This window comes from Bos mutus, chromosome 3 (assembly GCF_027580195.1).
Source record: "Bos mutus isolate GX-2022 chromosome 3, NWIPB_WYAK_1.1, whole genome shotgun sequence".
Classification (NCBI taxonomy): Eukaryota; Metazoa; Chordata; class Mammalia; order Artiodactyla; family Bovidae; genus Bos; species Bos mutus.
Genome location: NC_091619.1, coordinates 19,246,582 through 19,271,014, shown reverse-complemented (window position 1 = coordinate 19,271,014; position 24,433 = coordinate 19,246,582). Strand labels below are relative to the sequence as shown.

Genomic DNA, 24,433 nt, shown 5'->3' with positions numbered 1-24,433 from the left:
CATTTCGATTCGTCGCGCGTAGGATAAATATTTACCTCCGCGCGGATTAGGTATTTGGCCGGGTAACCCTACGGCCAGGTCCGGGGCAGGCTTTGCGCAAGGCCCCCACCCCCTCGCACGCACCTGCCCCAGGCGACGTGCCCGGCCACGCGTTTATCCCAAGTGCAGCCACCCCTCCCGCCGGGGCCGAAGTCTACCCGCCGACCAGCCCCAGGGCAATGCACCTCACGCGCGTTTTGCTCACTTGGGAGGACACCTGGGTGTCGTCCACTCACGTGTCCCCGGCGAGATACTACCCCCCCCCCCCGCTCTTGTCCCGTAGGCTCGAAGTCCCACGAGGGCAGGGGTTTTTGCTTGTTCACTGCTGTATTGCCAGCGCCCGGCATAGCCCCTAGCACACGTAGTAGGCGGTCAAGAAATATTTGTTGAGTAAGTGAAATCACTATTCAGTATTACTTCTGCAAGACGTACTTCTCTGAAAAGAAACCAGAAAGGTTAGAGAAGGAAGGGGTGATGGTGATTCTTCAGAGAGGGTGGTCCACAACTGCCCCCTGGAGGAGGAGGTTTGGGGCACATCCCCCGTCCCCAGTTTTTTTGACTGGGATTTCTGGGCGGGAACGTGTGGGGTCCCTGGGCTGCGCAGCTCAGACCGGGCAGGTTCGGGCTCGCTCGGCCCAGCCCGGCGGGGCCACGTCCGTTCCCGCCCTGCCTGCGTCTAGGACTGGAGCAACCCGGGTGGAGAAGAGGTGGGGGGAAATTCTGGGCACACGAACGGAACGCGGAGCCCTCTTTCCCCAGCTTGGCACTGCCCCCCAACATTCTCTCTTAAGGGTTGGAGCTCATCACTCTTCTATTCCTGGGTTTGTGGGTACGGGGATCTTTCATGCGAACTAATGGGGCGCCTCTAGATCCTGGCTGTTGTGATGAACACAGAGGATAAGGGTGCGTTTAGGATAAAACCGTTGCCCTTGGTTAATTCTTAGGCCACTAGGGGAAACAGACAAGCCACCATTTATCAGCAAACTTGCTAAGTGGAAAAGCCGAGATTGCAGAGCCACAATGCGCACTTGTGCTGCCTGGACACTTCGAGAGCCGCTGCGACACCTGGTGGGCTGGGAGGAAAGTTGCAGGCACTGAGCGATCCAGACCGAGACGGCAGAAAGGACTTTGGCTCGGAGACAGACCTGCAGACCAAGTTAGCCCGGTGCCCTCCCTCGTCGCAGCCCCCAGCCTGCCCAGGCGGGTCTAGTCTTGGTTCTTGCTTTGGGTTACCTCTCACCACAAAGTCGTGCGCCTGTGTTGGCTCTCAGCACCGCCACCCTCAGGCGAACATCTGGGCTCAGTGGCGGGAGCTGTCTGAGGTGTCTGTCTGTCTGCCTGCCTGTCTGGGAAATTCCCCTTATGAGTCCTTTCTGGGAATTCCTCAGAGACAAGATTAACTCTCTGAGTGCCCTGGGGGAGGCCTGGCCTCTGGAGGGAGGTGCTGTCCACCTGTGGGGGCACTGTTGGCCTGGAGGTACCATTTCCAGTGTGGAACAGGCAGAGCTACTTGATTGCTACTCCCTTGCTGAGCACCCTGTGGTTTGGGATAGGGAAGGACCAAACCACAAGGCCCTGGGGCACAGCTAACCTGGCCCAACCTCTAAGAGCATCACTGGGCAGTGGGGTGATGGGGAGGGTGCAGGGAAGGTGATCCTGAGCTTGGAGCAGCCTCTGCCCCACTCCCCACATCTTTAAAGAAAAACAAACTGTATGTTTCCCATTTTATTAGTGATATGTGTGTGTGTTTTTCAAAAGTTGAAAAAGAGAACAGGAGAATAAGGGGAGCTACCAGCTACTGTGAATATCTTCAACCCTTCCCTGCCAGCCTTTAGTCTGTGAGGTTTTGTTTCTTTGTCTTTAGGAATTGTGTTAAATATGATTCATTTCTATTGTGTAATTCTTTTTCTGCCCTTTAACTTTATGACAGAAGATATTTTCATGTATAACCTCTTTATAAACAGTATTTTTAACCACAGCATAGTGTTTCTTTGAATGGTTCAGAGATTGCTGTTGTAATGGGGCAGAGTAGAGATAAATAAACACATCCCCACATTCAAGTACTCCTCAGCCACTGAGCAATTGAGTTGATTGTTTCCTAGAACTTGCAAATAACTCTGAGGTTGACTTTCATTCAACAAGTTCTTCTGGCACATCTGCTCTGGACCAGACTCTGAACTGGGGCTGAATCCTCAGTGGAGGACAGTAGGTGAGGGCCCTCCTCTACTGGAGCTTACAGTTTCAGATGATACCTGGGCATAAGATTATCTGGATTTTGGAGAATTTCATGGATATGTGTGTGTGCTACATCACTTCAATTGTGTCCAACTCTAAACAACCCTGTGGACTGCAGCCTTCCAGGCTCCTCTCTCCATGGGATTCTCCAGGAAGAGTATTGGAGTGGGTTGCTGTGCCCTCCTCCAGGGGACCTTTCCAACCCAGGGATAGAACTCTTGGGAAATACTTTTGATATTGCCAAACCAAACCAGATTCTTTTGGCTACTAGTCTAGTTCTCTTAACTGAGGGCCAGAACCTAATGGATCTATTCTCCTCTACATCCAACTCAAAAGGGGGCCAAACTCTGTGGGAGAAGATGGAATTCTCCCCTCCGGAGTCCCCTGCAGGGAAAAGGAGATTGGGCAGGATGGGGAGTGGGAGGGAGATGGGAGGAGCAGTGTTAAGGAAGATAGGACCAGAATTTCTGCCTAGAAAGCAACAGGAAGTTTTTTTTAAATGCTGCCTCTTCCACCAAAAATTAATTAGTCACTTACATCAACTTCTGTACTGGGAAGTCCTGGGGGCTCTGAAACATATCTTTGTCCTAAAGGAATCTAATCTACTTGCAGATATATACTGAGAATATAAAATAAGGATTATAGTAGAGGTATAAATGGAACAACAGGCCGTGGGATTACAGAGGAGGATGTTTCTTTGGGGTCAGGAGTGCTTCACAAGGAAGGGGATATATATGTTTTTTCCTCTGCCTGCCTTTGAGTCTTTGCCAACCTGGCTGATTCCGGAGGAGATATTTGAAATGGGTTTTGAAAGATAAGTAGGCATTCACATTCAGGGATAAGGGAACAAGAAGCATAAGTAGAGAGGTGAGAGTTGTGCAGTGAATACTCAGGTATAGCTAAAATTACAGAATGGGTCTGGGGCAGTGTGGCAGGAGATGGAAGCAGAAAGTGGTTTGGGGCCATGCTGCCAAGGGCCTTAAATGCCATGCCCAGGATTGTGAGCATTATTCTGTAGTCCATAGATGCTCAAGTAGGAAACATAATCAGATTTGTATTTGAGGAAAATCACTGCAGATAACAGACTGTGGGTAGAAGAGGAAGCTCAGAGGCAGGGGTGCTGGTTAGGCCCAAGCTGCGGGAGTTCCGGCGGGAGCGAGGAGGGGCAGAGAGGGGAGAGCAGAGGGCAGACTAGACAGAGTTGGAGGAGCCACGGGCGGGAGACAGGGAGGAGTCTGGGATGGCTGGCGGGTGGAAGTGCCGCTGACATAAAGGACATGGAGGCCAGGGGCAGACCTGGGAGGGACAAATGAAGAGCAATGTTTTGGACATTGTATCTTTAGGAGTGATTTTGGCTGCATAACGGAACGCCCAACTTCTAGTGGTTTAAACAAGAGGTTTTGGGACATCTCTGCAGGTCCAGTCATTAGAATTTGGCGCTTTCACTGCCATGGCCCAGATTTGTTCTCTGATCCAGAAACTAAAATTTCACAAGCTGCATGGCGTGGCCAAAAATAATAATAAAAAGATGGTTTATGTTTCCCCCACACCAAAGTCTTCTGATGTGGGTCAGCAGCTCAACAGTGTCATTAAAGACGCAGTGCTCTCTGCCTCTCTGCTTGGCTGTCCTCATGACTCTGGTTACGGGATGACTATATTAGAGCTACATTTGAGCTGCAGGAGCCACAGGATGAAGGGGTGGGAGCAAGAGAGTTTCTCTTCCTAAGGAGCTCTTTTTATCTGATAAGAAAATCTAGCAGCTTTCTAGACAATTTACTCTCAGGGGACAGAGCTGTGTCCATGGCTACACCAGCATCTGTGAAGGAGAAGCGACTGTTCTGAAGGGCTGGGGCTAAGCCTGGGGCCCCTCCCCCAAATGGAATCTGCTCTGTTCCCCGAAGAAACAGGGGTCTTGTTAGCCTGGGAGCAGGGATGAGCACTCAACAGTGCTCATGTTGCATTTGAGGGGTCATTGGAATTTCCAGGTGGAGGTGTCTAAGGGCAGCAGTGGGGGATGGGAGCCAGGAATCCTTGCCCTGTGATCCTAACTGGAAAGAAATTCTTCCTTCCCAGCTACTCAGCCTGGGTTTTCCGGGGTAGAAAAGCCAGGTGAGGGTGGGCAGGAAGATATTCACCCCCAACGCAGCTGATGATAAACCTCATTTCTACTCCTCTGCCCGCCTATACCTCCCTTCTCCCCAGTCTTTCACTACAGCATAGTGTAAAAGCAGGAGTTTAGACACTTTTATTTCAGAGGTATTACTTTTCTCTTTCCCCAGACGTATTATTTTTATGTAACTTTTTTTTTTCTAATTATGGAAGAAATACATGATCAATGCAGAAAACTTGGAGAAGCACAAATGAAAAACAAAATCACTCATAGAAGTTAAGTCTTAGGAGCAAGCACACTTCACAGTTCTTTCCCCCATGGCTCTGGAAATTTTTATGGTAAATATGTTGGAGAGGTTATAGTTTAATGCCCGTGTGACGGCCAGCTCGGAACCCCTTACGTTTGTGTAACATTTTACGATCTTCCAGTGTTTTCAGCTGTGTGTTTTATCACGTACTGTTTCACCTTTATAGACTCCTACACATTTTAAGGCAGGCAAAGGCCATCACTGACTAGTTGAGGAAACTGAGGCTCGGAAAGATGATGGTATTCAGCATCCAGAGGGCAGGGGTAGCCTCAGTAGGGCTGGGTTCACACCACCTTATTCCTTCCCCACACCTCATTGTCCAACTGTCCTGGGTATAAAGGAAAAGCCCTGGGCCCAAAGTGCTGAATTTGCTGTGGGCAAATGGAGGGGAGTGTGTATGGAGAAGGGAAAGGAAGAGGGTGGAGAAGGGCAGCTCCTTCCCTCCCCACAGCCCTTGGGGAGAGGGAGGTGAGAGGGGAGGGGCCCAGGTCGGGCTGACGGGATCAGTCTTCCGGGTCTGCAGCCCGCCCTGGCCTGTCCCTGCAGGCAGTAGATGTCCAGATAATGGCTCACTTTTCACTTCACCAAACATTTTTTAAGGTCAGGTGTTTGTTTATCAGGTACTCTGTTGGGCACTGCAGGGGCTTCCGAGGTAGCTCAGTGGTAAAGAACTCGCCTGCCAATGCAGGAGACAGAAGATGTGGGTTTGATCTCTCAGTCGGAAAGATCCCCTGGAGAAGGGAATGGCTAACCCCTCCAGTATTCTTGCTTGGAGAATCCCATGGACAGAGGAGCCTGGCGGGCTACAGTCCATGGGGTGGCAAAGAGTCAGACATGACTGAGTGACTAAGCAGTGAGGTACTGCAGGGAAAGCTGGATAAGGCAACCTGTGAGCAGGGGAGCAGTGCCCTCGAGAGCTGGGTCTGAGTCCTAGCTGTGAAAACCTGGAAAAGATGTTTGATGACACAGAGCCTCCATTGTTTTCATCTGTAAAATGGGGGCAGGAGTGCTTTTTTTCCCTGGAATTATCATTTGGATCAAAGGAAATAACAGCTGTGAGGGGCCTGGTGGGGACCAGACTGTCAGTAAGGACTGGTGTGTGTTTTTCTTTACCTGGGCTGACTGGGGAGAAATGTGCTGTGAAGAGATGGCGGTGAAGAGCAGGAGCCTTCAGGATCCAGGAAAGGCAAGGTGGGAGGAGTCTTAGGAACACAAATATTTGTTCTGCCAGGCAGTACTTGACAAATGCCCGAGGGACACAGCAGCCAAGAGCTCTGAGGTGCAGGGGGACAGAGGTGAATGGGGGAAAAAATCCTTTTGAGGGTTCCCCAGGTAGAGATGGTGGGCAAGGGCATTCCATGCCCAGGGAGACAATACGGGCCCCTCTCCCCTGATCTGCAGGGGCAAGGGGAAGGAGACGGGGAGAGAATCTGTCCCCTTCCATGTTCTTTATTGCTCCTCCGGCTCCATCTTGTCCCCTCCTTCACCCTCTTCATCCACTGACTGTGGGTCAGTCACTGCTGGGTCCTAGGGATCCTGAGCTGGGTCTTAAAGAGGTGTAGGGATTGATGGGGGAAAGGCACGCAGCATGGGAGGGTGACACAGCTCGGGGCTGGGCACAGGGAAGGCGGCTGGAACCACGCGGAGAGGAGGGGCAGGAGTGGGCACATCTCGGGAATATAGGCGGAAAGTGGTAAATACCTCAGGGTGTGCTTCTGGTGCCCTCTGACCCAGTGCTGTGTGACTGAAGAAAGAGCTCCTCACGTGGGTGTGAGTCCCCGTGTCGGGAGGAGTCTGGACAGACATCCTGGAGGAGGGCCTGTGGTGGTGTGGCTCACAGGGAAACTGCTTTTAACTGGACTTAGGACAGTCCAGACTGGGCTGGAGCAGGCGAACCCAGTATGGCCTCAGAGACAAGCGGAGGGGGTTGTATTTCCTTGGGGAATCCACCCTAGCCTGAGGGAAGGCAGAGAGAGAGGGGAGGTTTGGAGACCTGAGAGTGGATAGTGGGCAGGTTGCCCTGGGAAGAGTAACATCAGCTCGCGTTTATGAACATGTTTTCCATCCCAGGCTCATTGGAAGCACTTTGCATACATTAAACCCTTACACCTCACAATCATCATAAGAGATCAGGAGTATTATCATCCCTTCATTTTACAAATGAGCGAAGTGAAAGCGCAGAGAAGTTCCTAACTTCCCCAGGTCACACAGCTAGTGAGTGGTGAAGCCAGAATCTGAATCAAGGCAGTCCGGCCGGTCGGTCCCGATTTAACCACTGCACCATACTGTCCCACTGTTTCTAGAGAGAGGCCATTAGTGCAGCTCACTGGGGGCACAGAGAGAGGCAAGACCACTCTGGAAATTAGCTCTGCACGACATAGCAGCTGTGTGGAGGCGGCAGAAAGACAGAGTTGTTAGTTCATGTGGAGCCCAGGTGGGAGGCAGGGCCATGAAAGCCTCCAGATAAAACCCTTGCTCTCCCAGTCTTTTCTGTTAGAGCTCGGTCAATGAGGTGCTTCAACCCAGGCCTCTTGCTATGTATAAAGGAAGGACCCAGAGATGTGAGGAGTTAGAATTCATTTTTTCTTAGACCCTTCTTTTGATCCTGGCTGTAGTTCTCTACGTTGGGCTGCCCCACGTACTTTGATCCCTGCCCATCTCCCAAGGTAGGTTCCCAGCCTTTCCGTCCATTGTGTGAACTACTGGAATTCCTTCCAATAAATCATTTTTTCTGCTTTAAGTACAGTCAGTTTCTGTCACTGGCAAGCCAGAACCTGGATGGGTACAGAGCGAGTTGCTGATGATAACAGGGTCTAAAGCCTGGGAGACTAGAAGGGTCATTTGCTGTTGTGTGCTTTGGGGGACGTTCTGTTTCAGGAGGTTAAGTTTAAAGTGCTTGGAAAAGCCTGGAGAATGGATTGAGAAGAAGTTTCTTACTAGGGACTGAGCCTGAGGACAGTGCTTTGAGCTAGAAATGTGGTGATGAAGCAGAGGATTAGGGTTTGAAGCCCTGGAATTGATGTGGGAGAGCTGACTTGAACAGTGCCTGCAGGGAGCCAGGCAGGAATCATGAAAGAGTGAGGGAGCCCAGGTTTATTTGTCAGGAAGGCCAAATACAGGCTTCAGGCGAGCATCCCATCACTGTAGTCATCCCCGAAGAAGGAGAACATCTTTAATGTTTCAGTAAGAGCACAAGGAGAACTCGCATTGTCTTCATTGGGTCACATTCCCATCCCCAGACCAATCCCTGTGGCTGGGGGCTACGTGCTGCGGCAGGCTGGGACAGGCTGGGACAGGCTCAAAACACTGGCTGGCTAACAGACCTGGGAGGTGGACTGAGGATGAAGCGCGGGGTCCCACAGGAAAACTGGGCTTCTGTTCCCAGAAGGGAAAATGGAAGCTGGGCAAGCATACAGGCAGATGTCCTCAAGAGGAGCTTGGTAGCTTGAGAGGTTTTCAGAATGGAGGGAAGGATCTTTTTTGGATGAAGAAATCTGGGCCCGGTTATAGATAAAGAGAAGAAAACTATTGGAGAGGGCCTGGAAATACATTGTGGAAACTGAAGAAGCAGGCCCCAGGAAGGATGTGTGGGGATGGGGTTCAGGAAGGAGGGTAGGAGTTCGTCTTGGCCAAGGGAGGAACAGCTATTTGTGAGTGGAGGCAGGTAGGGAGATAACGGTGGGAAGAGGCTGAGAGGTATTGGAAGGAAGTTGTGAGATCCTGTTCCCAGGCCTCACCCAGGCTAAGAGCTTGGGCTTTGGAGGCTGATTATAGAGATTCAAATTCTAACTCTGTCACTTAGTAGGATGTGACCCTGGTGCCTCAGTTTCCTCTTTTAATTCAATGAGGATGATAATAACAGGGCCCACCCACAGGATCACGGAGAGGATTAAATGAGATAATGTATGCAAAGTACTTAGAAAAGCTGGTGTGTCTGGCATATGGAAAAACCTCAGGATTAGCTATTATGATGGTAATTATTATGATTTCTATTACAGAGGGCTCACAGTGACAGTAATGAATTCCAGCACAACTGGCTCTGGCTCCTACCTGCTGACATTGGACCTCCAGCCCCCTGCCAAGTCCCCCTCAAATATTGCTGATGGTCCCCACAGGCCGTTGCACGTGGGCTCATCATCGTGTCTGTGCGCGCTGCGCGGCAGATGTTCTGCTGGGTGCAGGGTTTTTCTGCTGGTGGGGTGTGGGGCGGCAGGCATCTCCCTCTCCTCTCCAGTGTCACCTCCATCAGGGGATCGGGAAGGTCCCTGAGAAAGGCCGCTGGCGTCTCCACGTGATGTTTGGTGAGTCAGTTCTTCAGTTTTCATTCCGCAACTACTTCCGTCTATGAGGCCCGACAGGCTTCCCTGGGGCTAGACTGAGGATGGTTGGCATATTCGCCACCTTGCCATACGCCTCTCTGAGGACAGCAGCTTTGCCACGAAGCCTTTGGGGAGCTTGTTCAGCCCCTCCAGCAAGGGCCCTCCTGTGAGGTGTTCTCTCCCGGCTGCTTGGTGATTGCCAGCCCCCGTGCACACACAAGGTTCTTGGTGAGTGACCTCCTGCAGCCCCTCCTGCCACAGCAGCCCAGCCCAGCCCCTCAGCAGAAAGCTCAGGCAAAGAGCTCTGCCCCAGGCCAGGGCAGCCAAGGATAAGGGTGAGGGGGCCGAGGACACAGCTGTCAATCTCCGGCACCAGGCAGAGCTGGGCCCCTGGCAAGGCGGGTGGGGGTGGGCCCTGTCTCCAGTTCTGTGCTCAGCTTAGTCTCCAGAGGCCTGGAATCAGCCCCGAGGCACCAAGGCCCTTTGTTGTTGTTCGGTCACTAAGTGTCTGTGTCAGAAGCACACCAGGCTTCCCTGTCCCTCACTATCTCCCTTATCAAAGGCCCTTATCAAACCCAGTTATCTGCCTTCTGCCCCCACCCTTCTACTAGGCAAGGACAGATCCGAGACCTCCTCCTCCCTCCGCCTAGTCTCTGTCTCTTCCCACACTCCTGTTTTAAACAGAACTCTCTCCTCGTCCTTCCAAAAAAGAAAAAAAAAAAATCCCCACGTGTCATTAGGTGTACCTGGGTCCTCTGTAGACGTGGAGAAGGGGAGGGTGCTGGGAGGGAGGCAGTGCCTGACACCACCCAGCCGGTGACAGTGCCCCTCCAGAAAAGGTTAATTAACCTTCAGCTCAGTTTAGTTGCTCAGTCACGTCCCACTCTTTGTGACATCATGGACTGCACCCCCAGGCCTCTCTGTCCATCACCAACTCCTGGAGCTTGCTCAAACTCATGTCCATTGAGTCGGTGATGCCACCCAACCATCTCATGCTCTGTCGTCCCCTTCTCCTCCTGCCTTCAATCTTTCCTAGGATCAGGGTCTTTTCCAATGAATCAAGGTCTTTTCTAATTGACTTTAGAACCGGTAGGTACTCTACAGGGACGGAAAGTAGCTCTGTGGTTTCCTGGGATAGGGGCTGAGGGCAGGGCTGGGGATACTGACTGGAAGAGAGGCATGAAGGAACTCTCTTGGGAGATAGAAATGTTCTTTATCTTGACTGGGTGGTGATTACAGGGATTGACTTAAAGTCAATCATATGACTATTATTGTGTGCAAATTATACTTCTCTAAAGGTGATTAAAAGGGCTTCTCTGCTGGCTCAGTGGTAAAGAATCCACTTGCCAATGCAAGGGATGTTGGTTTGATCACTGGGTTGGGACGGTCCCCTGGAGAAGGAAATGACAACCCACTCCCATATTCTTGCTGGGGTAATCTCATGGACAGAGGAACCTGGCAGGCTACAGTCCATGGGGTCACAAAGAGTCAGACATGATTGAGTGACTGAATAAAGACAACAACAAGGGTGATTAAAAAATACAACAAATAACAGCCAAGTTAACTGGAGACTCTGGTTTGTGAACCAGTGAGAGGGACAGTAAATGAAGCAGCCAGGGGGGCTCCTGAGGGTCTCCTGCAGATAAAGACACTGGGCCAGAAGCTGGGGGACTGAGAGGGGTTCATCTCAGCCAGCACCCTCCAGGTGCCCCAGCCTCTGCTCTGAGGTCCTTTCCTTTGCCCACAGCCACCCTCATTCATTCTAGGAACTGTCCAACTCATGGTAGGAAACTATATCCTTGAGAAGTTTCCTCATAAGTCTACCAGGAGCCTGATAAATAGTTTTGTCCTGGGATGCTTGTGTGGCTCACGTCCTGAACAAGGAACGCTGCTTCTGTCCCATCGGCTACTGGGAGTGCCTATAAAATAAACACGACTGAAAAAGCCAGTGTTCACAGAAGACACAGATGAAATGAAAAAAAGAAAAATCAAAATAAACAAAACCCCCTACATCCCCCCTGAGCCTCACATAGAACAAGCAAGATCCCCGAGCTGGGTGGGATGTAGAGCAGGCCTGTTTGGGGTGATATTTATATAAGGGTCTTGGTTCCTCCCTCAGGCGAGTAAAGCAAGTTGTAAAATTTGAAGGCACATTTTAAAATTGTTTAAAATCCTCCAAATGTGTTTCCTGTCTGGCACTGCGTATGGGGACTCGGTAATATGTGTGCCTGTGTGGCCTGGAGTATGTGTTAATGAGGGCGTTTAGAGGTAGTGATGCCGAGGAGCCCACGAGAATCAGGGGCAAGAAAGGAGTCTGTTGTTGGCCAGGGTATGTGTTTCTCTCGATGGAATGTGTGTAAAGGGCCCGGGGACCCGGGAGGGTGGTTTAGTCTGGGAAATTAGTATCTTTTTAAAAAACCACCCTGCTTGTGCGTCATTAGTTAAAAGGCCTAGAGGGGTAATCATGCAGGTATGTGATTTTTTACTTCTGAAGCGAGTAGGTGTGATGATATTTGACAACATAGAATAATTAGAGTGTCGCCATACACATTTTGATCAATTAGATGCTGATCGGTCCTCCTGCACACCATGGCCTTCTACCTTTGCTTAAGCTGTTCCCTCTGCCTGGATGCCTTCACCAGCTGTCAGAGTCCTAGTCATCCTTCCCAGCTGGCTCGGTACCACCTCCCCGCAGTGTGAATTAATCACTCCCTCTTCTAGGCCCCCATGACATTTTGTCTTTTACAATGTTTACTTCGTTCCTTCCTTTCTGAAATTTAGCTGAATATGTGTCCGTTCCCTGTCACACATCCTTGGAGGGCAGAACTGACTTGGCTCTCAGAGTCTTCCTTGCAGTCTGTGCCCAGAGTGGGCTCTTGGATAGTGTTTGCGGAATTAAGCTGCGTGTTTTTTTTGTTTTTTTTTTAAAGAAGATTACTTTGCAGCAAATAAAGACCCTGCATTGGCACAGAACTAATTTGATAAAAGCCATCACACTTTAGGATATCTTTATTTCATACTCTTTGAACTTTGCCTCATTTAGAGTGTTGCTGTAATTACACTGCATATGGAACCAGTGGAATTCAAAATCTGATTTGAAGAAAATGTGGTATTAGGTTATTGTAGTTCTGATATATAACGTTTATCTTCTTAGGGAATCAATCCTTTGTTTTGGGATAGCTTTTGTGGGAGGGCAAGATGACCTGTGGTAAATTTGTCTTTATAATGAAATTTCCTGGCATCTGACTGATGAAGGATGCTGACACTCTGGCAACTGGGCACCGTTCCCTGCTGTGGTTTCTGGGATGGATAACATGGAACTCAAAACTGAGAATGGAAAAAACACTTGATTTGTATGAATAATTGAAAGGCACCCCCAAATGTATCCTGGTTAAATAGAAATGTTAAAGGGAGGGGCAATCTATAAGCCTAGCTGCTGTATTCAGCTCTCAAAAAAAAAAAAAATTATGAAAAACAAAAATTGAAGGCTCCTGAGTGTTCAGAAGTGAGGCTGTGTTGGAACAGAGCTGGAACAGATGCGTGGGGTGGGCTCTCTCATGAAGGTGGGTATTCACGCTTTTTTCCTTTGCTTCCTGGCTGCCCCCTGGGAGGATGTGGTGCTTGCAAAGAGACAGGTGCTTAGGAGCCAGGCAGACGGGGTGGGGGTGGGGTGGGGATTTAAGGGGTCTCAAGTCTCAATTCTTGAGTCTTGAGTCTCAGTTCCCTCATCTGCAGCCGTAATAGAATCTGCCTGCAATGCAGGAGACCTGGGTTCGATCCCTGAGTCAGGAAGATCCCCTGGAGGAGGGGACGGCTACCTATTCCAGTATTCTTTCCTGGAGAATTCCATGGTCAGAGGTGGGCTACAGTCCATGGGGTCGTAGAGTCAGACATGACCGAGTAACTAACACTTTCACTTTCTTTACAAGAGTTCGGGATACTCCTGTAAATTGCTCAGCACAGCACCTGACAGATGTAAATACATGTGTGGTAGCTCTTCCACTTAACTTGTGGGGGATCCCCCATCTTCTTCTTCCAGCCCATCTATGCTACCTTTTCTTCCAGATTAGGCTTACCTGATTTAGCAAATAAAAATGGGGCATGCCAAATTAAATTGGAATTTCAGATAAACAATGAAGAATATTTCAGTATAAGTATGTCCTGTGTAATATTTGGGACATACGTACACTAAGAAAGTATTCATTGCTTATCTGAAATTCCAGTCCAACTAGGGGTTCTGTAGTTTATCTAACAACTCTATGTCAAGTTGCAATTTCCTTCGCAAAGTCTCCCGGGTCAACTTAGTGAGCCTCACCCTTTGAACTCCTGTAAACTTTCATGACTTTGATATTTGTTTGACATCTAGGAAACAGTACCACTTTTACTTATTATCAGTAATAACAGTGACCTCTTGCTGAGCATCTGTAATGTGTCAGGCATGTAGGGTTACACAACCTGCCAGATTAGCCCTCACACTAACCTTGCATGGCTGGAATTAACATCATCAGAGAGGCCTAAGGGGCATGAATACCACCCAGCTGGTACACGGTGGCACCATCCTTTCAGTCCATGTGGGCAGGAATGAAGCCATGCCCATGCTGCCGCTCCCTAGGTTTCTGCCAGTGCCTGGCCCACAGCGGCAGCTGCCCACATTTATTGTTATGGATGGTGGTGCCCCAAAGGAGCACCAAGCAGTATCAGAATTGATTTGGGGCTGGACTTCCTTGCAAGTGCAGTGGTTAAGACTCCATGTTTCCTTCCACTGGATGGAGTGTGGGTTCGATCCCTGCTTGGGGAACTAAGATTTCCAAGAGCCACACCAAAAAAAAGAGTCCTAAACAACATCAAGATAGAGACATGGGTTTTCAGACAAGATCAAGGAAGTTTCTAGACTTGTAGAAACGTCTCAAGTGCCGTTTGCTTTAGTGTGTGGATAACTTAGCTTTGTTCATTCCAATACTGTGAAACTCATCACCAAGCAAAATCTTCTCTGACACCACCTGCTGTAGAGCCTGGTGTAGGATGCTTAGTGTCTGCCTAGCATGTGGCAGAGACCTGGGGCTGGCCCGGACCGAGGATACCCATACTCCTCTGGGGTTTTTGTTTTTGGTTTAAGCTCAGGAAGCAACTATAGGAAGCTATGGTCCTTTTTGCAAAGATGTTAGGCATAACTGAGCAGCCTTTTCCAATCTCCAATCTCCACGGGTGTTCTTCACCCAGGCACAGAGGATCTGGGAGTGGGGGTGAGGGCAGATAGATTTATGATCACCAAATGGAAATGCAGCTCCTTTGTGGTTTGGACCTCAATTATCATATTAATGTTACTTCCTTGCTTGTGCTCCGAAGATAGACAAATGCATCATGGTCAAGCACATTTTGTTCCCAGGGTAGAAAGAAGTGACTGATAAGCGTGGATGGTTATAGCTGTGAATACATCTGAGCAAGGGGGTGGACCTTCACCTTCATAGGCTGGCTGCTGCTTTCTTCTTATTCCCTTTTTGTCTATTTTCATTCCCATTCTAACATATGTATTCTGGGGAGCTGCTTTTTTTTAATACAATTTTTCTAACACCAAAAATATTTTGTATTGTGGTATAGCTAGCTGATTAACAATGTTGTGACAGTTTGAGGTGAACAGTGAAGGGACTCAGCCATACACATACATGTATCCATTCTCCCCCAAACTCCCCTCCCATCCAGGCTGGCACATAACATTGAACAGAGTTCCATGTTGGGGAACTGTTCTATAAGTGGATGGGAGAGTGAAGGTACCAATCTTTCCTCATGATTACCAAAGAGTAGGTATCATCTCCATACTAGAGTGGGAAGAAAGTGAAAGTGTTCGCTCAGTCGAGTCTTTGCCACCCCATGGACTGTAGCCCACCAGGCTCCTCTGTCCATGGAATTCTCCAGGCAGGAATACTAGAGTGGGTGGCCATTCCCTTCTCCAAGGGGTCTTCCTGACCAGGGATCGAATCCGGGTCTCCTATGTTGCAGTTAGATTCTTTACCATCTGAGCCACCAGAGTGGGGATCAGTTCAGTTCAGTTCAGTTCAGTCACTCAGTCGTGTCCGACTCTTTGCGACCCCATGAATCGCAGCACGCCAGGCCTCCCTGTCCATCACCAACTCCTGGAGTTCACCCAGACTCATGTCCATCGAGTCAGTGATGCCATCCAGCCATCTCATCCTCTGTCATCCCCTTCTCCTCTTGCCCCCAACCCCTCCCAGCATCAGAGTCTTTTCCAATGAGTCAACACTTCTCATGAGGTGGCCAAAGTACTGGAGTTTCAGCTTTAGCATCATTCCTTCCAAAGAAATCCCAGGGCTGATCTCCTTCAGAATGGACTGGTTGGATCTCCTTGCAGTCCAAGGGACTCTCAAGAGTCTTGGGGTTAAAAGCCTTTCCAGTCTGGCAAATCTGTAGATGGTGGAGCTGGGACTGGAACTCTGTCTGACCTTGAATCCTCAGCTTTTTCTGTAGTGATGCACAAATCCTGTCCTTCAAAAAGACTTGGGGAAACATAAGGGGTTAATCACACATGTCTGTTTCTTAAAACCATACTAGAATGACTGTGAATCATTATATAATAATAATTACATAGCTCCTTCAAGTATGAGAGGTTTAGCACATTTTGAAAGATAAGCAACAGGTGAAGGAGTGGGAACTGATTTTTTGAGAAATGAAAAAGCTCTAAGGCGGGTGCCTGCAGAATGAACTCTTGCCAAAGGGTTTTGGAAGAGTATGGCATCTCTCAAGGCACAGTCTGGCCCAGGGCTGGTAATGGAGATGGCTTTAGAGAAGGGGGCAGTTAGGCACCCAGCTCTTTCCTGCATCCTCATAAGTTAAACAACTATACCCCTGCAAGCCCTACCCGTAGACAGCCAGGGACTCCCTACTCACACATTTATATCTAACCCAAAGCTCATCTTAATCATCACACTTGCAGGTCTACTGCTTATGTGACAACTCCATCAGGGAATCTGATTGGCATCTCATACACTTGGGATGGCCAAAACACACTCTTAATTTCTACCCCTAAACCCAGTCCTCACCCAGCAACTCCTTCCTCAGCAAATGGCACCACCTAATTGCCAAAACCGAAACAAAGTGAAAGAGGAGTTGTCTTTGACTGTCGTGTCTCTCCCAGTCCTCGTCGAATCTTGTCAGGTCTGCCTTCCAGAATCTGACCTCAACCACTTGGGCAGGGCCACCATCACCTCTCACCTGGATCTAGGTCATAGCCTCCCCTAGGGGCTCCCAGCTTCCACTCTCACTCCTATAATCCTGTTCTGTACACGACCACCAAGAGATCCTTTTCGATTTTATCCTGGGCTCCCTGGCCAAACCCTCCTGTGGCCCCAGTCACACAGTACAATTCAGGTTCTCACTGTGGTCTATCAGCCTCTTCATTAATCTGGCCCCTGGCTCCTTCCTCCATCTTATCTCAAACTGTTTTCCTCCTTACTCACCATTGTCCAGCCACACTGGCTTTCTTGATGCTCTTTGACCTCCTTAACTATACTGTTGCCTCAGAGAATTTGTACTTTGAACGTCAGGCTGGAAGACTTTTCCCCAAGATATACACTTAGTCAGTCACTATGTTGCCTCCATTGAGATGTCTTTTATGATAACTAACCTGCATGAGCTAGAAAGGTCACATACATGCACTCCTACTCATCTTCATCCTCTTATTTTGCTTTATTTTTCCTCATAGCACCTGTCATTATTTGACATTTATATATACACATATCAGTTTGGTTCAGTTCAGTCACTCAGTTGTGTCTGACTCTCTGCAACCCCATGAATCGCAGCACGCCAGGCCTCCCTGTCCATCACCAGCTCCCGGAGTTCACTCAGACTCACGTCCATCGAGTCGGTGACACCATCCAGCCATCTCATCCTCTGTCATCCCCTTCTCCTGCCCCCAATCCCTCCCAGCATCAGAGTCTTTTCCAATGAGTCAACTCATGAGGTGGCCAAAGTACTGGAGTTTCAGCTTTAGCATCATTCCTCCCAAAGATCACCCAGGCCTGATCTGCTTCAGAATGGACTGGTTGGATCTCCTTGCAGTCCAAGGGACTCTCAAGAGTCTTCTCCAACACTACAGTTCAAAAGCATCAATTCTTCGGCGCTCAGCTTTCTTCACAGTCCAACTCTGACATCCATACATGACCACTGGAAAAACCATAGCCTGACTAGATGGACCTTTGTTGGCAAAGTAATGTCTCTGCTTTTGAATATGCTATCTAGGTTGGTCATAACTTTCCTTCCAAGGAGTAAGCGTCTTTTAATTTCATGGCTGCAGTCACCATCTGCAGTGATTTTGCACACACACACACACACACACACACATATATATGGATCTTCCCTGGATTGGGAAGATCTGCTGGAGAAGGAAATAGCAACTCAACTCCAGTATTCATGCCTGGGAAATCCCATGGACAGAGGAGCCTGGCGGACTACAGTTCATGGGGTCACAAAGAGTCAGATATGATGTAGAGACTGAGCAAGCATGTATATATTAATATATATATTCTTTTCTGTTTATGTTTCTTCTCAGTAGATTTGAAGTTTCATGAGTCAAGGACTCTTTCCCCCTACTGCAGGGAACATTGCTGGGAAGATAGAATTTGAAAAAATAATCTAGCCTTAGGAACACCAGGCAAAAATAGGTAAAAGAAGCATATGAATAAAAATAATCTGTGTACTGAATGATGCAACCCCTTGCGTCTTTCCCTACCTGCTTCCTGAAAGCTAAGGTTGCACTCCCAGGAACAAAATTAGAGCATTCTTTTCTGGAAAAAGTTCCAGAGAATGGTCCCAAAGAAAAGGCTAACCTTTCAGAAAAGACAAGAAAGCCTCTACTCAGGGCTGTTAGTCACTCAGTCATGTCTGACTCTTCGTAACCCCATGAACTGTAGCCCGCCAGGCTCCTCTGTTCATAGGATTTCCCAGGCAAGAATACTGGAGTGGCTTGCCGTTCTCTTCTTCAGAGGATTTTCCTGACCCAGAGATCAAACCCAGGTCTCCTGCATTGCAGGCAGATTCTTTGGGGCTTCCCTGGTGGCTCAGAGGTTAAAGCGTCTGCCTCCAGTGTGGGAAACCTGGGTTCAATCCTGGGTTGGGAAGATCCCCTGGAAAAGGAAATGGCAACCCACTCCAGTATTCTTGCCTGGAGAATCCCATGGACAGAGGAGCCTGGTAGGCTACGATCCATGGGGTTGCAAAGCATTGGACACGACTGAGCGACTTCACTTTCTTTTCTTTCTTTACCATCTGAGCCACCAGGGAAGCTCTAGATGTCCTTCTTTCCCTCCCTCTTTGCTTCTGTCCTTCACTCCTTCCATTTTCCCCTCCCTTTCTTCCTTCTACAAATATTTGTTGAGCATCTACTAGGTGCCAATCTACGAGGTGCTCTATTTGTAAACAAAGCTGATGTAGACTGTCAGTACAAATTGGCACTCGCCATGGGCACTTGCCATCTCCTCTACAAGGACTAAATCATGTGCTGCTGCAGCTGCGGACCTTCAGCACCCGCTGGAAGGAGTTCAAGGTGGAGAGCAGAAATGAGGCAGTCTGCTGGTGAGGGTGGCGGTGGGGGAGGGGCACTGGCAAGACAGGTCTTCGGACAGTTAGATATTTTCAGGAGCCTGTTTTATGAGCCCAATTCTGGTATCTCCCTATATCTAGAAAAACACTAAAATCCTTCATGGTGATGACTGTTCCTCGTGACTAGAAAAAGCTTCACAAGACTAGTAGAAACCTTCTGGAAAAATATTTGCTTGGTTCCACGTACTCCCCCTTCACCAAAATCACGTATATACTGACCTTTCCCCTCCGCTGCCTCTTTGGAGTAGTTTCTCAGGGCTAAATCTGAGATGCAGTCCTCATTTTTCCCCAAATAAAATTTATCTTACAACATTCACATTGTGCTTTTTTTTTTTTTTTAGGTCAACAAGATCTTTGCCTTGAAGAGCTAGTATTCTGTTGGGGTGCAATCAGGACCCAGCTAGTACATACAGGTACCCAACAGATATTTTTGTGCCTCATGTTGAAGTATGAATGGATATCCAAGGATCAGCAGGCGTTTGAGGAGGGACCCAGTGGGAAATAGAGATAAAGCACATGTTGTTGTTCAGCTGCTCAGTCATGTCCTACTCTTTGTGACCCCATGGACTACAGCATGCCAGGCTTCCCTGTCCTTCACCATCTCCCAGAGCTTGTTCAAACTCATGTCCATTGAGTCGGTGATGCCATCCAAACATCTCATCCTCTGTGGTCCTCTTCTTCTCCTGCCTTCAATCTTTCCCAGCAGCAGGGTCTTTTCCAACAAGTCGGCTCTTCACATCAGGTGGTCAAAGTATTGGAGCTTCGGCTTCAGCATCAGTCCTTCCAATGAATATTCAGAACTGATTTCCTTTATGTTTGACTAGTTTGATCTCCTTGCTGTCCAAGAGACTCTCAAGAGTCTTCTCCAACACCACAGTTCAAAAGCATCAATTCTTTGGCGCTTAGCCTTCTTTATGGTTCAACTCTCACATCCATACATGACTACTGGAAAAACCATATCTTTGACTGGATGGATAGTATGAATGGATAGCCAAGGATCAGCAGGCATTTGAAGAGGGAAACAGAAACAGTGGGAAAAAGAAAGAGAGAAAGCACATGGAGAAAAAGAAATCACAAAGAAAATAAGAAATGTTTCAAAAATGGTAACTAATATTTTTCAAGAAGAGAAGATACATGAAATAACAAGATCATATTAAAAAGCAATTAGAAATGTAATCAGAAATTAGATATAGTGAAAACAATTAACCAAAGGAATGGAAAGTCTAGCTGAGGAAATCTCTACAAAAGCAAAAGAAAACAAGGCATTGGGCAGTAGGGGAGGAAATATAAAAATTAGAGCGACAACCCAGGAGACTAATATATCCAACTAATAAGGGAAAGGAGATGGGAGGAAGCTATCAAAGAAATAATGAGGGCTTCCCAGGTGGAGCTAGTGATAAAGAATCTGCCTACCGATGCAGGAGACCCAAGAGAGGCAGGTTCTATCCCTGGGTCAGGAAGATCCTCTAGACTAGAAAATGGCAACTTGCTTCAGTATTCTTGCCTGGAAAATTCCATGGACAAAGGAGCCTGATGGGCTAGAGTCCATGGGGCCACAGACAGAAGCGACTGAGCACATTCTATCAAAGAAATAATACTAGAAACTTCGTAAGAACCAAAATTTTAGAAAACTGAAAGCGTTAATCTCTCAGTCACATACGACTGTTTGTGACCACATGGACTGTAGCCCATCAGGCTCCTCTGTCCATGGGATTCTCCAGGCAAGAATACTGGAATGGGTTGCCATGCCCTCCTCCAGGGGGTCTTCCTGACCCAGGGATCGAACTGCATTGCAGGCAGATTCTTTACCATCTGAGCCACCAGGGAAGCCCCAAAATTTTAGAGGGAGAGTGATAAAAGATTTGCATTCACACAAAGGATCAGGAATTAGTCTTAGATTTCACAGTAGCAATGCTAGAAACTAGGAGACCTTGATATCCTAAGGGAAAATGTTTCCCAACATAAAATTCTACTCCAGGCAAGCTAGCAATTAAGGATGGGATTAGGATCACGAGCACTTCAAGACACTTAAACACATAAAGCAAAACAAACGTTTCTCAGGAAGTTCTTGGAAATATGTCCACAAAGAAGAAGTAAACAGAGAGAACGGGACATGGGATCCAGGAAACAGGGCTCTAACACAGGAAAAAGGGGAAGGGAATTCTCAGACTGTCGGTGAAGGTAAACCCAAAGGTGTAGCTGTGCAGCAGAACCAAGGGCCAACCAACCCAGATTAGAGTAGCAGAGTGAAGGACTCCAGAAGGCTGTCTCCAGGAAAAAGGGTGCTGCCAAGCTACTGGGTGAGTACGACCACATTGAGAGGAAGAGGGTTTGGGGATAAGTGAGTAATCAGAAAAAGAAAATAAAAATAAGTCCAGACAATATTTTAAATTGACGTTCATTTTTTAACAAGTCACACATTCACATGGAGGAAAAATCAAAATGATATCAAAAGCAAAATAAATGGGCTTCCCTGGTGGCACAGGCAGATAGGAATCTGCCTGCCAACCCAGGAGACCTGGGTTCAATCCCTGATCCGGGAAGATCCCACATGATGGGAGAAGTTAAGTCTGTTTGCCGCAACTACTGAGCCTATGCTGTAGAGCCCAGGAGCCACAAGTACTGAGCCCATGTGCTGCGACTAGTGGAGCCTGTGTGCCTGAGAGCCCATCCTCTGCAACGAGAAGCCACTGCAGTGAGAGCCCTTGCACCGCAACTAGAGAAAAGCCCTCCCAGCAATGAAGTCCCAGCACAGCCAAAAAAAAAAGCAAAATTAGTGACTTTATGCACATGGTTTCCTCCCAAATAAGCACCCATATTATGTTAACTTCTCACAGACGCTTCTGATTTTTTTTTTTTCAGTTGTGGTAAAAAAACACATGAAGAATCTGCCTGCAGTGCAAGAGACACAGAAGATGTGGGTTCAGTCCTTGGGTTAAGAAGATTCCCCGGAGGATGAAATGGTAACTCACTCCAGTATTCTTTCCTGGAAAATTCCATGGGCAGAGGAGCCTGGCAAGCTATAGCCCATGGGGCGGCAAAGAGTCAGATAACTGAGTGACTGAGCATGCACAAAAAAACAAATAAAATTATTATCATAATCATTTTCAAGTGTGCAGTTCAGTATGTTAATTATATTCATATTAAGTTCCAGTATTTTTAAAATAAGGTTATGTGTCAATAGGAATAGACTCTTATTTTATTTAATTTTTGGGGGTGCAACGCAGCATGTTGGATCTTAATTCCACGAACCTGCGCTCCCTGCGTTGGAAGGTGGAGTTTTAACTACTAGACCCTGGGGAAGTCCTGATACTATCTTATTTTTTTCAATACTCTATATACATTGTTCTACACTTTGCTTTTTTTTAATTTTCCATTATGTCCTGGGGATCTTTCCATGGAAAGCTTCCTCATTCTTTTGTCAAGTGGCTTAGTGTTCCATTGTGTGGGTGTACCGTAGTTTATGTGACCAGCCTCTTTAGAAAGACCCTTGGTTTTTTCCAGTACTTTACTGTTGTAAATGAATGCCACAATGAATAACTATATACATACATCGTTTCAAGTGTGTGCTGCTATAGCTCCAGGACAAATTCCCTGAAGTGGGATTGCTGGGTGAGAGGGTAAATGCATTTGTAATTTTGCTTGATATCTCCAAATCCCGCTCCATGTGAGCTGTGCTGTTTTGCCATCCCACTGGCAATATATGAAAATGCCTGTTCCCTGAAGCCTCATTCACAGACTGTGTTGTAAACTCTTGGATTTTTGCCAAGCTGATAAATGAGAAATGCTATCTCAATGTAGTTTTAATTTTCATTTATCTTATGTGTGAGATTGAACATCTTTTTAATAATTTAAGAGCCATTTGCATTTCTTTTCTGTGAAATATTTATGTTCTTTGGCCATTTCTCTTCTGGGTTGTTGGTCTTTCCAGATAATTATTAACTACAAAGAAAATAAACAGTTTTTGAAGAAATAGAATGGACCATAGTATATTACTTGGCTCAACTGTGAATAATTACTACAGTTTCATAACTATCTAAATACTTAGCATCTATCTAAATGCTAAATATTGAATGAACTTTAAGTTGGGATTTAACGATATTGGGAAAGTAGCAGCACCATGCATGTGTTTGTGCACTGAGGGTTAAGACACGGAGAACTAAATCCTCACCTTTCAGACGAGAAAGTCATAGAGAAAGATTAAAAAAAAGAAAGCGCAAACAGCAGTACTTGCTAAGTCAGATTGTTTAGAAATATGAAGGTAAATATCAGAGAAAGCAACTAGAAATTTTGAGGGTGGTTGCCTCTGGGAGTAGGGACTGGGAATTAGGGAGGAGTGTGACAGGGGCTATTGTTTTTCAACAAAGTTATTTAGTCCTATTTGACTTTCTAAACTACGTAATGCATTCCTGTGATAAGACAAAATTCAGTTCAATTCAGTTCAGTCGCTCAGTCGTGTCCGACTCTTTGCGACACCATGAATGGCAGCATGCCAGGCCTCCCTGTCCATCACCAACTCCCAGAGTTTACTCAAACTCATGTCCATCGAGTCAGTGATGCCATCCAGCCATCTCATCCTGTGTTGTCCCCTTCTCCTCCTGCCCCCAATCCCTCCCAGCCTCAGAGTCTTTTCCAATGAGTCAACTCTTCGCATGAGGTGGCCAAAGTACTGGAGTTTCAGCTTTAGCATCATTCCTTCCAAAGAAATCCCAGGGCTGATCTCCTTCAGAATGGACTGGTTGGATCTCCTTGCAGTCCAAGGGACTCTCAAGAGTCTTCTCCAACACCACAGTTCAAAAGCATCAATTCTTCGGCACTCAGCCTTCTTCACAGTCCAACTCTCACATCCATACATGACCACTGGAAAAACCATAGCCTTGACTAGATGGACCTTTGTTGGCAAAGTAATGTCTCTGCTTTTGAATATGCTATCTAGGTTGGTCATAACTTTCCTTCCAAGGAGTAAGCGTCTTTTAATTTCATGGCTGCAGTCACCATCTGCAGTGATTTTGGAGCCCAGAAAAGTAAAGTCTGACACTGTTTCCACTGTTTCCCCATCTATTTCCCATGAAGTGGTTGGATCGGATGCCATGATCTTCGTTTTCTGAACGTTGAGCTTTAAGCCAACTTTTTCACTCTCCACTTTCACTTTCATCAAGAGGCTTTTGAGTTCCTCTTCATTTTCTGCCGTAAGGGTGGTGTCATCTGCATATCTGTGGTTATTGATATTTCTCCTGGCAATCTTGATTCCAGCTTGTGTTTCAGCCCAGCGTTTCTCATGATGTACTCTGCATAGAAGTTAAATAAGCAGGGTGACAATATACAGCCTTGACGTACTCCTTTTCCTATTTGGAACCAGTCTGTTGTTCCATGTCCAGTTCTAACTGTTGCTTCCTGACCTGCATACAGATTTCTCAAGAGGCAGGTCAGGTGGTCTGGTATTCCCATCTCTTTCAAAATTATACACAATTAAAATAGGTGGTATGTACATTACAATATAAAGTCTCCCCCTTTTCAGTAGGAAGATACAATGGAGTGTGATACACAGGAGTGTTTATGCTGGTTATTGCAGCCAGAAGGGTTAAAGGAGACTGAAGAAGACCCAAGAAGCAAACAAAGTCATGTTTACAGACTCAACTGATGCTGAAGCTGAAGCTCCAATACTTTGGCCACCTGATGTGAAGAACTGACTCCTTGGAAAAGACCCTGATGCTGGGAAAGATTGAAGGCAGGAGGAGAAGGGGACAGCAGAGGATGAGATGGTTGAATGGCATCACCAGCTCGGTGGACATGAGTTTGAGCAAGCTCCGG

At 47.4% G+C, this 24,433-nt stretch overlaps 1 long non-coding RNA gene across 6 annotated transcripts in view; it reads left to right on the top strand.

Annotated features, from left to right (window-relative positions):
* The window catches only part of LOC138987200 (uncharacterized), a 31,774-nt gene extending 9,215 nt beyond the window's left edge, over positions 1-22,559 (top strand). For 4 of the 6 annotated variants that reach the window (XR_011463606.1, XR_011463608.1, XR_011463605.1 and 1 more), the window contains 2 exons: positions 18,964-19,035; positions 21,485-22,559. This is a non-coding gene — a long non-coding RNA (uncharacterized lncRNA). Of the gene's footprint in view, positions 1-983; positions 2,294-8,689; positions 8,993-18,963; positions 19,036-21,484 lie in introns of those variants that run through there. The other 2 variants (XR_011463607.1, XR_011463609.1) reach the window with 2 other exon arrangements.
* Positions 22,560-24,433: the final 1,874 nt, after the last annotated feature.